The 14,449-nt window shown below is 42.1% G+C and overlaps 16 non-coding genes across 16 annotated transcripts; all 16 read right to left on the bottom strand.

The window, feature by feature from the left end:
• Window positions 1-1,068: 1,068 nt before the first annotated feature.
• TRNAS-GCU (transfer RNA serine (anticodon GCU)) lies at window positions 1,069-1,150 on the bottom strand. The gene has a single exon. It is a non-coding gene; the product is annotated as a tRNA-Ser (tRNA).
• Window positions 1,151-1,853: 703 nt separating this feature from the next.
• On the bottom strand, window positions 1,854-1,935 carry TRNAS-GCU (transfer RNA serine (anticodon GCU)). Its single transcript has one exon. It is a non-coding gene; the product is annotated as a tRNA-Ser (tRNA).
• A 301-nt stretch (window positions 1,936-2,236) lies between these two features.
• TRNAS-GCU (transfer RNA serine (anticodon GCU)) lies at window positions 2,237-2,318 on the bottom strand. The gene has a single exon. It is a non-coding gene; the product is annotated as a tRNA-Ser (tRNA).
• A 206-nt stretch (window positions 2,319-2,524) lies between these two features.
• Window positions 2,525-2,606, bottom strand: TRNAS-GCU (transfer RNA serine (anticodon GCU)). The gene has a single exon. It is a non-coding gene; the product is annotated as a tRNA-Ser (tRNA).
• A 195-nt stretch (window positions 2,607-2,801) lies between these two features.
• On the bottom strand, window positions 2,802-2,883 carry TRNAS-GCU (transfer RNA serine (anticodon GCU)). Its single transcript has one exon. It is a non-coding gene; the product is annotated as a tRNA-Ser (tRNA).
• A 782-nt stretch (window positions 2,884-3,665) lies between these two features.
• On the bottom strand, window positions 3,666-3,747 carry TRNAS-GCU (transfer RNA serine (anticodon GCU)). The gene has a single exon. It is a non-coding gene; the product is annotated as a tRNA-Ser (tRNA).
• A 784-nt stretch (window positions 3,748-4,531) lies between these two features.
• On the bottom strand, window positions 4,532-4,613 carry TRNAS-GCU (transfer RNA serine (anticodon GCU)). Its single transcript has one exon. It is a non-coding gene; the product is annotated as a tRNA-Ser (tRNA).
• Window positions 4,614-5,668: 1,055 nt separating this feature from the next.
• On the bottom strand, window positions 5,669-5,750 carry TRNAS-GCU (transfer RNA serine (anticodon GCU)). Its single transcript has one exon. It is a non-coding gene; the product is annotated as a tRNA-Ser (tRNA).
• Window positions 5,751-7,107: 1,357 nt separating this feature from the next.
• TRNAS-GCU (transfer RNA serine (anticodon GCU)) lies at window positions 7,108-7,189 on the bottom strand. Its single transcript has one exon. It is a non-coding gene; the product is annotated as a tRNA-Ser (tRNA).
• A 778-nt stretch (window positions 7,190-7,967) lies between these two features.
• Window positions 7,968-8,049, bottom strand: TRNAS-GCU (transfer RNA serine (anticodon GCU)). Its single transcript has one exon. It is a non-coding gene; the product is annotated as a tRNA-Ser (tRNA).
• A 1,483-nt stretch (window positions 8,050-9,532) lies between these two features.
• On the bottom strand, window positions 9,533-9,613 carry TRNAT-GGU (transfer RNA threonine (anticodon GGU)). Its single transcript has one exon. It is a non-coding gene; the product is annotated as a tRNA-Thr (tRNA).
• A 1,196-nt stretch (window positions 9,614-10,809) lies between these two features.
• Window positions 10,810-10,890, bottom strand: TRNAT-GGU (transfer RNA threonine (anticodon GGU)). Its single transcript has one exon. It is a non-coding gene; the product is annotated as a tRNA-Thr (tRNA).
• Window positions 10,891-11,096: 206 nt separating this feature from the next.
• Window positions 11,097-11,177, bottom strand: TRNAT-GGU (transfer RNA threonine (anticodon GGU)). Its single transcript has one exon. It is a non-coding gene; the product is annotated as a tRNA-Thr (tRNA).
• Window positions 11,178-12,373: 1,196 nt separating this feature from the next.
• Window positions 12,374-12,454, bottom strand: TRNAT-GGU (transfer RNA threonine (anticodon GGU)). The gene has a single exon. It is a non-coding gene; the product is annotated as a tRNA-Thr (tRNA).
• A 206-nt stretch (window positions 12,455-12,660) lies between these two features.
• TRNAT-GGU (transfer RNA threonine (anticodon GGU)) lies at window positions 12,661-12,741 on the bottom strand. The gene has a single exon. It is a non-coding gene; the product is annotated as a tRNA-Thr (tRNA).
• Window positions 12,742-13,848: 1,107 nt separating this feature from the next.
• On the bottom strand, window positions 13,849-13,930 carry TRNAS-ACU (transfer RNA serine (anticodon GCU)). The gene has a single exon. It is a non-coding gene; the product is annotated as a tRNA-Ser (tRNA).
• Window positions 13,931-14,449: the final 519 nt, after the last annotated feature.

Below are 14,449 nucleotides of genomic sequence, written 5' to 3' on the forward strand. Positions count from 1 at the left end.
TACGTACATTTGCACAGCGTAACGAATTTAGCTAGAGCAGGTGTTAGACCACATGTGAAAATTACTTACCAATGTTGCGAACATGATTATATGCTAATCGAGATCGAAGTGGTAATTCAAGATGAGTGTTATCTACTCAACATTCAAAATATGCAAAAGCATGATGGTAATTTTATAATGGAACTTAAAAGTGTAGAATCACGCCGACGAGGATGGGATTCGAACCCATGCGTGCAGAACAGAATGGATTAGCAGTCCATCGCCTTACCCACTCGGCCACCTCGTCTACGTACTTATGCACAGCGTAACGAATTTAGCTAGGCCAGGTGTTAGACCACATGTGAAAATTACTTACGAATGCTGCGAACATGGTTATATGATAATCTAGATAGAAATGGTAATTCAAGACGAGAGTTAACTGCTCAACAATCAAAATCTGGCAACGAGCATGATTGCAATTTTATTATGGTACTTAAAACTGTAGAAATTGAGTCGACGAGGATGGGATACGAACCCACGCGTGCAGAGCACAATGGATTAGCAGTCCATCGCCTTAACCACTAGGCCACCACGTCTACGTACTTATGCACTGCGTAACGAATTTAGCTAGACCAGGTGTTAGACCACATGTGAAAATTACTTACTAATGCTGCGAACATGGTTATATGTTAATCGAGATAGAAATGGTAATTCAAGACGAGTGTTTACTGCTCAACAATCAAAATCTGGCAACGAACATGAATGCAATTTTATTATGGTACTTAAAACTGTAGAAATTGAGTCGACGAGGATGGGATTCGAACCCACGGGTGCAGAGCACAATGGATTAGCAGTCCATCGCCTTAACCACTCGGCCACCTCATCTACGTAATTGTGGACAGCGTAACGAATTTAGCTAGGCCAGGTGTTAGACCACATGTGAAAATTACTTATCAATGCTGCGAACATGGTTATATGATAATCGAGATCGAAATTGTAATTCAGGACGAGTGTAAACTACTCAGCAATCAAAATCTTGAAGAGAATGATGGTAATTTCATAATGGTACTTAAAACTGTAGAATCACGTCGACGAGGATGGGATTCAAACCCACGCGTGCAGAGCACAATGGATTAGCAGTCCATCGCCTTAACCACTCGGCCACCTCGTCTACGTACATTTGCACAGCGTAACGAATTTAGCTAGAGCAGGTGTTAGACCACATGTGAAAATTACTTACCAATGTTGCGAACATGATTATATGCTAATCGAGATCGAAGTGGTAATTCAAGATGAGTGTTATCTACTCAACATTCAAAATATGCAAAAGCATGATGGTAATTTCATAATGGAACTTAAAAGTGTAGAATCACGTCGACGAGGATGGGATTCGAACCCATGCGTGCAGAACAGAATGTATTAGCAGTCCAACGCCTTACCCACTCGGCCACCTCGTCTACGTACTTATGCACAGCGTAACGAATTTAGCTAGGCCAGGTGTTAGACCACATGTGAAAATTACTTACCAATGCTGCGAACATGAATGCAATTTTATTATGGTACTTAAAAACTGTAGAAATTAAGTCAACGAGGATGGGATTCGAACCCATGCGTGCAGAACAGAATGGATTAGCAGTCCATCGCCTTACCCACTCGGCCACCTCGTCTACGTACTTATGCACAGCGTAACGAATTTAGCTAGGCCAGGTGTTAGACCACATGTGAAAATTACTTACCAATGCTGCGAACATGGTTATATGATAATCTAGATAGAAATGGTAATTCAAGACGAGTGTTAACTGCTCAACAATCAAAATCTGGCAACGAGCATGATTGCAATTTTATTATGGTACTTAAAACTGTAGAAATTGAGTCGACGAGGATGGGATTCGAACCCACGCGTGCAGAGCACAATGAATTAGCAGTCCATCGCCTTAACCACTCGGCCACCTCGTCTACGCACTTACGCACAGCGTAACGAATATAGCTAGGCCAGGTGTTAGACCAGATGTGAAAATTACTTACTAATGCTGCGAACATGGTTATATGATAATCGAGATAGAAATGGTAATTCAAGACGAGTGTTAACTGCTCAACAATCAAAATCTGGCAACGAGCATGATTGCAATTTTATTATGGTACTGAAAACTGTAGAAATTGAGTCGACGAGGATGGGATTCGAACCCACGCGTGCAGAGCACAATGGATTAGCATGATTGCAATTTTATTATTGTACTTAAAACTGTAGAAATTGAGTCGACGAGGATGGGATTCGAACCCACGCGTGCAGAGCACAATGGATTAGCAGTCCATCGCCTTAACCACTCGGCCACCTCATCTACGTACTTGTGGACAGCGTAACGAATTTAGCTAGGCCAGGTGTTAGACCACATGTGAAAATTACTTATCAATGCTGCGAACATGGTTATATGCTAATCGAGATCGAAGTGGTAATTCAAGATGAGTGTTATCTACTCAACATTCAAAATCTGGCAAGGAGCATGATTGCAATTTTATTATGGAACTTAAAAGTGTAGAATCACGTCGACAAGGATGGGATTCGAACCCACGCGTGCAGAGCACAATGGATTAGCAGTCCATCGCCTTAACCACTCGGCCACCTCATCTACGTACTTGTGGACAGCGTAACGAATTTAGCTAGGCCAGGTGTTAGACCACATGTGAAAATTACTTATCAATGCTGCGAACATGGTTATATGCTAATCGAGATCGAAGTGGTAATTCAAGATGAGTGTTATCTACTCAACATTCAAAAGCATGATGGTAATTTCATAATGGAACTTAAAAGTGTAGAATCACGTCGACGAGGATGGGATTCGAACCCATGCGTGCAGAACACAATGGATTAGCAGTCCATCGCCTTAACCACTCGGCCACCTCGTCTACGCACTTATGCACAGCGTAACGAATATAGCTAGGCCAGGTGTTAGACCACATGTGAAAATTACTTACTAATGCTGTGAACATGGTTATATGATAATCGAGATAGAAATGGTAATTCAAGACGAGTGTTAACTGCTCAACAATCAAAATCTGGCAACGAGCATGATTGCAATTTTATTATGGTACTGAAAACTGTAGAAATTGAGTCGATGAGGGTGGGATTCGAACCCACGCATGCAGAGCACAATGGATTAGCAGTCCATCGCCTTAAACACTCGGCCACCTCATCTACGTACTTGTGGACAGCGTAACGAATTTAGCTAGGCCAGGTGTTAGACCACATGTGAAAATTACTTACTAATGCTGCGAACATGGTTATATGACAATCGAGATAGAAATGGTAATTCAAGACGAGTGTTAACTGCTCAACAATCAAAATCTGGCAACGAGCATGATTGCAATTTTATTATGGTACTTAAAACTGTAGAAATTGAGTCGACGAGGATGGGATTCGAACTCACGCGCGCAGAGCACAATGGATTAGCAGTCCATCGCCTTAACCACTCGGCCACCTCATCTACGTAATTGTGGACAGCGTAACGAATTTAGCTAGGCCAGGTGTTAGACCACATGTGAAAATTACTTATCAATGCTGCGAACATGGTTATATGATAATCGAGATCGAAATTGTAATTCAGGACGAGTGTTAACAACTCAGCAATAAAAATCTGCAAGAGAATGATGGTAATTTCATAATGGTACTTAAAACTGTAGAATCACGTCGACGAGGATGGGATTCGAACCCACGCGTGCAGAGCACAATGGATTAGCAGTCCATCGCCTTAACCACTCAGCCACCTCGTCTACGTACTTATGCACAGCGTAACGAATTTAGCTAGACCAGGTGTTAGACCACATGTGAAAATTACTTACCAATGCTGCGAACATGATTATATGCTAATCGAGATCGAAGTGGTAATTCAAGATGAGTGTTATCTACTCAACGTTCAAAATATGCAAAAGCATGATGGTAATTTCATAATGGAACTTAAAAGTGTAGAATCACGTAGACGAGGATGGGATTCGAACCCATGCGTGCAGAACAGAATGGATTAGCAGTCCATCGCCTTACCCACTCGGCCACCTCGTCTACGTACTTATGCACAGCGTAACGAATTTAGCTAGGTCAGGTTTTAGACCACATGTGAAAATTACTTACCAAGCTGCGAACATGGTTATATGATAATCGAGATAGAAATGGTAATTCAAGACGAGTGTTAACTGCTCAACAATCAAAATCTGGCAACGAGCATGATTGCAATTTTATTATGGTACTTAAAACTGTAGAAATTGAGTCGACGAGGATGGGATTCGAACTCACGCGCGCAGAGCACAATGGATTAGCAGTCCATCGCCTTAACCACTCGGCCACCTCATCTACGTAATTGTGGACAGCGTAACGAATTTAGCTAGGCCAGGTGTTAGACCACATGTGAAAATTACTTATCAATGCTGCGAACATGGTTATATGATAATCGAGATCGAAATTGTAATTGTAATTCAGGACGAGTGTTAACAACTCAGCAATCAAAATCTGCAAGAGAATGATGGTAATTTCATAATGGTACTTAAAACTGCAGAATCACGTCGACGAGGATGGGATTCGAACCCACGCATGCAGAGCACAATGGATTAGCAGTCCATCGCCTTAACCACTCAGCCACCTCGTCTACGTACTTATGCACAGCGTAACGAATTTAGCTAGACCAGGTGTTAGACCACATGTGAAAATTACTTACCAATGCTGCGAACATGATTATATGCTAATCGAGATCGAAGTGGTAATTCAAGATGAGTGTTATCTACTCAACATTCAAAATATGCAAAAGCATGATGGTAATTTCATAATGGAACTTAAAAGTGTAGAATCACGTCGACGAGGATGGGATTCGAACCCATGCGTGCAGAACAGAATGGATTAGCAGTCCATCGCCTTACCCACTCGGCCACCTCGTCTACGTACTTATGCACAGCGTAACGAATTTAGCTAGGCCAGGTTTTAGACCACATGTGAAAATTACTTACCAAGCTGCGAACTTGGTTATATGATAATCGAGATAGAAATGGTAATTCAAGACGAGTGTTAACTGCTCAACAATCAAAATCTGGCAACGAGCATGATTGCAATTTTATTATGGTACTTAAAACTGTAGAAATTGAGTCGACGAGGATGGGATTCGAACTCACGCGCGCAGAGCACAATGGATTAGCAGTCCATCGCCTTAACCACTCGGCCACCTCATCTACGTAATTGTGGACAGCGTAACGAATTTAGCTAGGCCAGGTGTTAGACCACATGTGAAAATTACTTATCAATGCTGCGAACATGGTTATATGATAATCGAGATCGAAATTGTAATTCAGGACGAGTGTTAACAACTCAGCAATCAAAATATGCAAGAGAATTATGGTAATTTCATAATGGTACTTAAAACTGCAGAATCACGTCGACGAGGATGGGATTCGAACCCACGCATGCAGAGCACAATGGATTAGCAGTCCATCGCCTTAACCACTCAGCCACCTCATCTACGTACTTGTGGACAGCGTAACGAATTTAGCTAGGCCAGGTGTTAGACCACATGTGAAAATTACTTATCAATGCTGCGAACATGGTTATATGCTAATCGAGATCGAAGTGGTAATTCAAGATGAGTGTTATCTACTCAACATTCAAAAGCATGATGGTAATTTCATAATGGAACTTAAAAGTGTAGAATCACGTCGACGAGGATGGGATTCGAACCCATGCGTGCAGAACACAATGGATTAGCAGTCCATCGCCTTAACCACTCGGCCACCTCGTCTACGCACTTATGCACAGCGTAACGAATATAGCTAGGCCAGGTGTTAGACCACATGTGAAAATTACTTACTAATGCTGTGAACATGGTTATATGATAATCGAGATAGAAATGGTAATTCAAGACGAGTGTTAACTGCTCAACAATCAAAATCTGGCAACGAGCATGATTGCAATTTTATTATGGTACTGAAAACTGTAGAAATTGAGTCGATGAGGATGGGATTCGAACCCACGCATGCAGAGCACAATGGATTAGCAGTCCATCGCCTTAAACACTCGGCCACCTCATCTACGTACTTGTGGACAGCGTAACGAATTTAGCTAGGCCAGGTGTTAGACCACATGTGAAAATTACTTACTAATGCTGCGAACATGGTTATATGACAATCGAGATAGAAATGGTAATTCAAGACGAGTGTTAACTGCTCAACAATCAAAATCTGGCAACGAGCATGATTGCAATTTTATTATGGTACTTAAAACTGTAGAAATTGAGTCGACGAGGATGGGATTCGAACTCACGCGCGCAGAGCACAATGGATTAGCAGTCCATCGCCTTAACCACTCGGCCACCTCATCTACGTAATTGTGGACAGCGTAACGAATTTAGCTAGGCCAGGTGTTAGACCACATGTGAAAATTACTTATCAATGCTGCGAACATGGTTATATGATAATCGAGATCGAAATTGTAATTCAGGACGAGTGTTAACAACTCAGCAATCAAAATCTGCAAGAGAATGATGGTAATTTCATAATGGTACTTAAAACGGTAGAATCACGTCGACGAGGATGGGATTCGAACCCACGCGTGCAGAGCACAATGGATTAGCAGTACATCGCCTTAACCACTCAGCCACCTCGTCTACGTACTTATGCACAGCGTAACGAATTTAGCTAGACCAGGTGTTAGACCACATGTGAAAATTACTTACCAATGCTGCGAACATGGTTATATGATAATCGAGATAGAAATGGTAATTCAAGACGAGTGTTAACTGCTCAACAATCAAAATCTGGCAACGAGCATGATTGCAATTTTATTATGGTACTTAAAACTGTAGAAATTGAGTCGACGAGGATGGGATTCGAACTCACGCGCGCAGAGCACAATGGATTAGCAGTCCATCGCCTTAACCACTCGGCCACCTCATCTACGTAATTGTGGACAGCGTAACGAATTTAGCTAGGCCAGGTGTTAGACCACATGTGAAAATTACTTATCAATGCTGCGAACATGGTTATATGATAATCGAGATCGAAATTGTAATTCAGGACGAGTGTTAACAACTCAGCAATCAAAATCTGCAAGAGAATGATGGTAATTTCATAATGGTACTTAAAACTGCAGAATCACGTCGACGAGGATGGGATTCGAACCCACGCATGCAGAGCACAATGGATTAGCAGTCCATCGCCTTAACCACTCAGCCACCTCGTCTACGTACTTATGCACAGCGTAACGAATTTAGCTAGACCAGGTGTTAGACCACATGTGAAAATTACTTACCAATGCTGCGAACATGATTATATGCTAATCGAGATCGAAGTGGTAATTCAAGATGAGTGTTATCTACTCAACATTCAAAATATGCAAAAGCATGATGGTAATTTCATAATGGAACTTAAAAGTGTAGAATCACGTCGACGAGGATGGGATTCGAACCCATGCGTGCAGAACAGAATGGATTAGCAGTCCATCGCCTTACCCACTCGGCCACCTCGTCTACGTACTTATGCACAGCGTAACGAATTTAGCTAGGCCAGGTTTTAGACCACATGTGAAAATTACTTACCAAGCTGCGAACATGGTTATATGATAATCGAGATAGAAATGGTAATTCAAGACGAGTGTTAACTGCTCAACAATCAAAATCTGGCAACGAGCATGATTGCAATTTTATTATGGTACTGAAAACTGTAGAAATTGAGTCGACGAGGATGGGATTCGAACCCAAGCGTGCAGAGCACAATGGATTAGCAGTCCATCGCCTTAACCACTCGGCCACCTCATCTACGTACTTGTGGACAGCATAACGAATATAGCTAGGCCAGGTGTTAGATCACATGTGAAAATTACTTATCAATGCTGCAAACTTGGTTATTTGATAATCGAGATCGAAATTGTAATTCAAGACGAGTGTTAACTGCTCAGCAATCAAAATCTGCAAGAGAATGATGGTAATTTCATAATGGTACTTAAAACTGTAGAATCACGTCGACAAGGATGGGATTCGAACCCACGCGTGCAGAGCACAATGGATTAGCAGTCCATTGCCTTAACCACTCGGCCACCTCGTCTACGTACTTATGGACAGCGTAACGAATTTAGCTAGGCCAGGTGTTAGACCACATGTGAAAATTACTGACCAATGTTGCGAACATGGTTATATGATAATCGAGATAGAAATGGTAATTCCAGACGCGTGTTAACTGCTCAACAAGAAAAAATCTACAAGAGCATGATGGCGATTTAATAATGGTACTTAAAATTGTAGAAATCTCGTCGTCGAGGATGGGATTGGGACCCACGCGTTCAGTGCACAATGGATTAGCAGTCTATCGCCTTAACCACTTGGCCACCTCGTCTACGTACCTACAAACAGCGTAACGAATTTAGCAAGGCCAGGTGTTAGACCACATGTGAAAATTACTTACCAATGCTGCGAAGTTGGCTATATGATAATTGACATCGAAATGGTAATTCAAGGTGAGTGTTAACGAAACAACAATCAAAATCTAACAACGATCATGCGAGTGTTACCAACTCAATAATCAAAATCAGCAAGAGCATAATGGTAATTTCATAATGGTACTTAAAACTGTAGAAATCACGTTGACGAGGATGGAATTGGAAACCCACGCGTGCAGAGCACAATGGATTAGCAGTCCATCGCCTTAACCACTCGGCCACCTCGTCTACTTATCTATGAACGGCGTAACGATTTTACCACTTCCAAGTGTTAGACCACATGTGAAAACTACTTACCAATGCTGCGAAAATGGTTATATGCTAATCGAGATCGAAGTGGTAATTCAAGAGGAGTGTTAAAGTAACAACAATCAAAAACTAACAACGATCATGCGAGTGTTACCATCTCAATAATCAAAATCTGCATGAGCATGATGGCGATTTCATAATGGTACTTAAAACAGTAGAAATCACGTCTGCGAGGATGGGATTCGAACCCACGCGTGCATAGCACAGTGGATTAGCAGTCCGTCGCCTTAACCACTCGGCCACCTCGTCTACGTACCTACAAACAGCGTAACGAATTTAGCTAGGCCAGGTGTTAGAACACATGCGAAAATTACTTACCAATCCTGCGAACATGGCTATATGATAATCGACATCGAGATGCTAATTAAAGACGAGTGTTAACGAAACAACAATCAAAATCTAACAACGATCATGCGAGTGTTACCAACTCAACAAGAAAAATCTACAAGAGCATGATGCGATTTCATAATGGTACTGAAAACTTTAGAAATCACGTCGACGAGGATGGGATTCATACCCACGCGTGCAGAGCACAATAGATTAGCAGTCCATCCCTTAACCACTCGGCCACCTCGTCTATGTACCTACTAACAGCGTAACGAATTTAGCTAGACCTGGCATTAGACCACATGTGAAAAGTACTTGCCAATGCAGCGAACATGGTGATATGCTAATCGAGATCGAAGTGGTAATTCCAGACGAGTGTTAACTGCTCAACAAGAAAAAATCTACAAGTGCATGATGGCGATTTCATAATGGTACTGAAAACTTTAGAAATCACGTCGACGAGGATGGGATTCGTACCCACGCGTGCAGAGAACAATGGATTACCAGTCCATCCCTTAACCACTCGGCCACCTCGTCTATGTACCTACTAACAGCGTAACGAATTTAGCTAGGCCTGGAGTTAGACCACATGTGAAAAGTACTTGCCAATGCTGCGAACATGGTGATATGCTAATCGAGATCGAAGTGGTAATTCCAGACGCGTGTTAACTGCTCAACAAGAAAAAATCTACAAGAGCATGATGGCGATTTCATATTGGTACTTAAAATTGTAGAAATCTCGTCGACGAGGATGGGATTGGGACCCACGCGTGCAGAGCACAATGGATTAGCAGTCTATCGCCTTAACCACTCGGCCACCTCGTCTACGTACCTACAAACAGCGTAACGAATTTAGCAAGGCCAGGTGTTAGACCACATGTGAAAATTACTTACCAATGCTGCGAACATGGCTATATGATAATTGACATCGAAATGGTAATTCAAGGCGAGTGTTAACGAAACAACAATCAAAATCTAACAACGATCATGCGAGTGTTACCAACTCAATAATCAAAATCTGCAAGAGCATAATGGTAATTTCATAATGGTACTTAAAACTGTAGAAATCACGTTGACGAGGATGGAATTGGAAACCCACGCGTGCAGAGCACAATGGATTAGCAGTCCATCGCCATAACCACTCGGCCACCTCGTCTACTTATCTATGAACGGCGTAACGATTTTACCACTTCCAAGTGTTAGACCACATGTGAAAACTACTTACCAATGCTGCGAAAATGGTTATATGCTAATCGAGATCGAAGTGGTAATTCAAGAGGAGTGTTAAAGTAACAACAATCAAAATCTAACAACGATCATGCGAGTGTTACCAACTCAATAATCAAAATCTGCATGAGCATGATGGAGATTTCATAATGGTACTTAAAACAGTAGAAATCACGTCGGCGAGGATGGGATTCGAACCCACGCGTGCATAGCACAATGGATTAGCAGTCCGTCGCCTTAACCACTCGGCCACCTCGTCTACGTACCAACAAACAGCGTAACGAATTTAGCTAGGCCAGATGTTAGAACACATGCGAAAATTACTTACCAATGCTGCGAACATGGCTATATGATAATCGACATCGAAATGCTAATTCAAGACGAGTGTTAACGAAACAACAATCAAAATCTAAAAACGATCATGCGAGTGTTACCAACTCAACAAGAAAAATCTACAAGAGCATGATGCGATTTCATAATGGTACTGAAAACTGTAGAAATCACGTCGACGAGGATGGGATTCGTACCCACGCGTGCAGAGAACAATGGATTACCAGTCCATCCCTTAACCACTCGGCCACCTCGTCTATGTACCTACTAACAGCGTAACGAATTTAGCTAGGCCTGGAGTTAGACCACATGTGAAAAGTACTTGCCAATGCAGCGAACATGGTGATATGCTAATCGAGATCGAAGTGGTAATTCCAGACGAGTGTTAACTGCTCAACAAGAAAAAATCTACAAGTGCATGATGGCGATTTCATAATGGTACTTAAAACTGTAGAAATCACGTCGACGAGGATGGGATTCGTACCCACGCGTGCAGAGAACAATGGATTACCAGTCCATCCCTTAACCACTCGGCCACCTCGTCTATGTACCTACTAACAGCGTAACGAATTTAGCTAGGCCTGGAGTTAGACCACATGTGAAAAGTACTTGCCAATGCTGCGAACATGGTGATATGCTAATCGAGATCGAAGTGGTAATTCCAGACGCGTGTTAAATGCTCAACAAGAAAAAATCTACAAGAGCATGATGGCGATTTCATAATGGTACTTAAAATTGTAGAAATCTCGTCGACGAGGATGGGATTGGAACCCACGCGTGCAGAGCACAATGGATTGAAGGTCTATCGCCTTAAGCACTCGGCCACCTCGTCTACATACCTACAAACAGCGTAACGAATTTAGCAAGGCCAGGTGTTAGACCACATGTGAAAATTACTTACCAATGCTGCGAACATGGCTATATGATAATTGACATCGAAATGGTAATTCAAGGCGAGTGTTAACGAAACAACAATCAAAATCTAACAACGATCATGCGAGTGTTACCAACTCAATAATCAAAATCTGCAAGAGCATAATGGTAATTTCATAATGGTACTTAAAACTGTAGAAATCACGTTGACGAGGATGGAATTGGAAACCCACGCGTGCAGAGCACAATGGATTAGCAGTCCATCGCCATAACCACTCGGCCACCTCGTCTACTTATCTATGAACGGCGTAACGATTTTACCACTTCCAAGTGTTAGACCACATGTGAAAACTACTTACCAATGCTGCGAAAATGGTTATATGCTAATCGAGATCGAAGTGGTAATTCAAGAGGAGTGTTAAAGTAACAACAATCAAAATCTAACAACGATCATGCGAGTGTTACCAACTCAATAATCAAAATCTGCATGAGCATGATGGAGATTTCATAATGGTACTTAAAACAGTAGAAATCACGTCGGCGAGGATGGGATTCGAACCCACGCGTGTATAGCACAATGGATTAGCAGTCCGTCGCCTTAACCACTCGGCCACCTCGTCTACGTACCAACAAACAGCGTAACGAATTTAGCTAGGCCAGATGTTAGAACACATGCGAAAATTACTTACCAATGCTGCGAACATGGCTATATGATAATCGACATCGAAATGCTAATTCAAGACGAGTGTTAACGAAACAACAATCAAAATCTAAAAACGATCATGCGAGTGTTACCAACTCAACAAGAAAAATCTACAAGAGCATGATGCGATTTCATAATGGTACTGAAAACTGTAGAAATCACGTCGACGAGGATGGGATTCGTACCCACGCGTGCAGAGAACAATGGATTACCAGTCCATCCCTTAACCACTCGGCCACCTCGTCTATGTACCTACTAACAGCGTAACGAATTTAGCTAGGCCTGGAGTTAGACCACATGTGAAAAGTACTTGCCAATGCAGCGAACATGGTGATATGCTAATCGAGATCGAAGTGGTAATTCCAGACGAGTGTTAACTGCTCAACAAGAAAAAATCTACAAGTGCATGATGGCGATTTCATAATGGTACTTAAAACTGTAGAAATCACGTCGACGAGGATGGGATTCGTACCCACGCGTGCAGAGAACAATGGATTACCAGTCCATCCCTTAACCACTCGGCCACCTCGTCTATGTACCTACTAACAGCGTAACGAATTTAGCTAGGCCTGGAGTTAGACCACATGTGAAAAGTACTTGCCAATGCTGCGAACATGGTGATATGCTAATCGAGATCGAAGTGGTAATTCCAGACGCGTGTTAAATGCTCAACAAGAAAAAATCTACAAGAGCATGATGGCGATTTCATAATGGTACTTAAAATTGTAGAAATCTCGTCGACGAGGATGGGATTGGAACCCACGCGTGCAGAGCACAATGGATTGAAGGTCTATCGCCTTAAGCACTCGGCCACCTCGTCTACATACCTACAAACAGCGTAACGAATTTAGCAAGGCCAGGTGTTAGACCACATGTGAAAATTACTTACCAATGCTGCGAACATGGCTATATGATAATTGACATCGAAATGGTAATTCAAGGCGAGTGTTAACGAAACAACAATCAAAATCTAACAACGATCATGCGAGTGTTACCAACTCAATAATCAAAATCTGCAAGAGCATAATGGTAATTTCATAATGGTACTTAAAACTTGAAAATCACGTCGACGAGGATGGGATTGGGACCCACGCGTGCAGAGCACAATGGATTAACAGTCTATCGCCTTAAGCACTCGGCCACCTCGTCTACATACCTACAAACAGCGTAACGAATTTAGCAAGGCCAGGTGTTAGACCACATGTGAAAATTACTTACCAATGCTGCGAACATGGCTATATGATAATTGACATCGAAATGGTAATTCAAGGCGAGTGTTAACGAAACAACAATCAAAATCTGACAAAGGTCATGCTGGCGATTTCATTATAGTACTTAAAACTGTAGAAGTCATGTCGACGAGGATGGGATTCGAACGAACGTGTGCAGAGCACAATGGATTAGCAGTGCATCGCCTTAACCACTCGGCCACCTCGTCTACGTACCCATGAACAGCGTAACGAATTTAGCAAGGCCAGGTGTTAGACCACATGTGAAAATTATTTTACAATGCTGAGAACATAGCTATATGATAATTGACATCGAAATGGTAATTCAAGGCGAGTGTCAACGAAACAACAATCAAAATCTAACAATGATCATGCTGGCGATTTCATTATAGTAACTGTAGAAGTCACGTCGACGAGGATGGGATTCGAAGCAACGCGTGCAGAGCACAATGGATTAGTAGTCCATCGCCTTAACCACTCGGCCACTTCGTCTACGTACGTACAAACAGCGTAACGAATTTAGCTAGGCCAGGTGTTAGAACACATGCGAAAATTACTTACCAATGCTGCGAACATGGCTATATGATAATCGACATCGAAATGGTAATTCAAGACGAGTGTTATCGAAACAACAATCAAAATCTAGCAACGATCATGCGAGTGTTATCAACTCAATAATCAAAATCTGCAAGGGCATAATGGTAATTTCATAATGGTACTTAAAACTTGAGAATCACGTCGACGAGGATGGGATTCGTACCCACGCGTGCAGAGCACAATGGATTAGCAGTCCATCCCTTAACCACTCGGCCACCTCGTCTATGTACCTACAAACAGGGTAACGAATTTAGCTAGGCCTGGTGTTAGACCACATTTAAAAAGTACTTGCCAATGCTGCGAACATGGTGATATGCTAATCGAGATCGAAGTGGTAATTCAAGACGAGTGTTAACTGCTCAACAAGAAAAATCTACAAGAGCATGATGGCGATTTTATAATGGTACTTAAAAC

The sequence above is a fragment of the Saccoglossus kowalevskii genome, chromosome 15, assembly GCF_978046115.1.
Source record: "Saccoglossus kowalevskii chromosome 15, keSacKowa6.1, whole genome shotgun sequence".
NCBI classification, from domain to species: domain Eukaryota; kingdom Metazoa; phylum Hemichordata; class Enteropneusta; family Harrimaniidae; genus Saccoglossus; species Saccoglossus kowalevskii.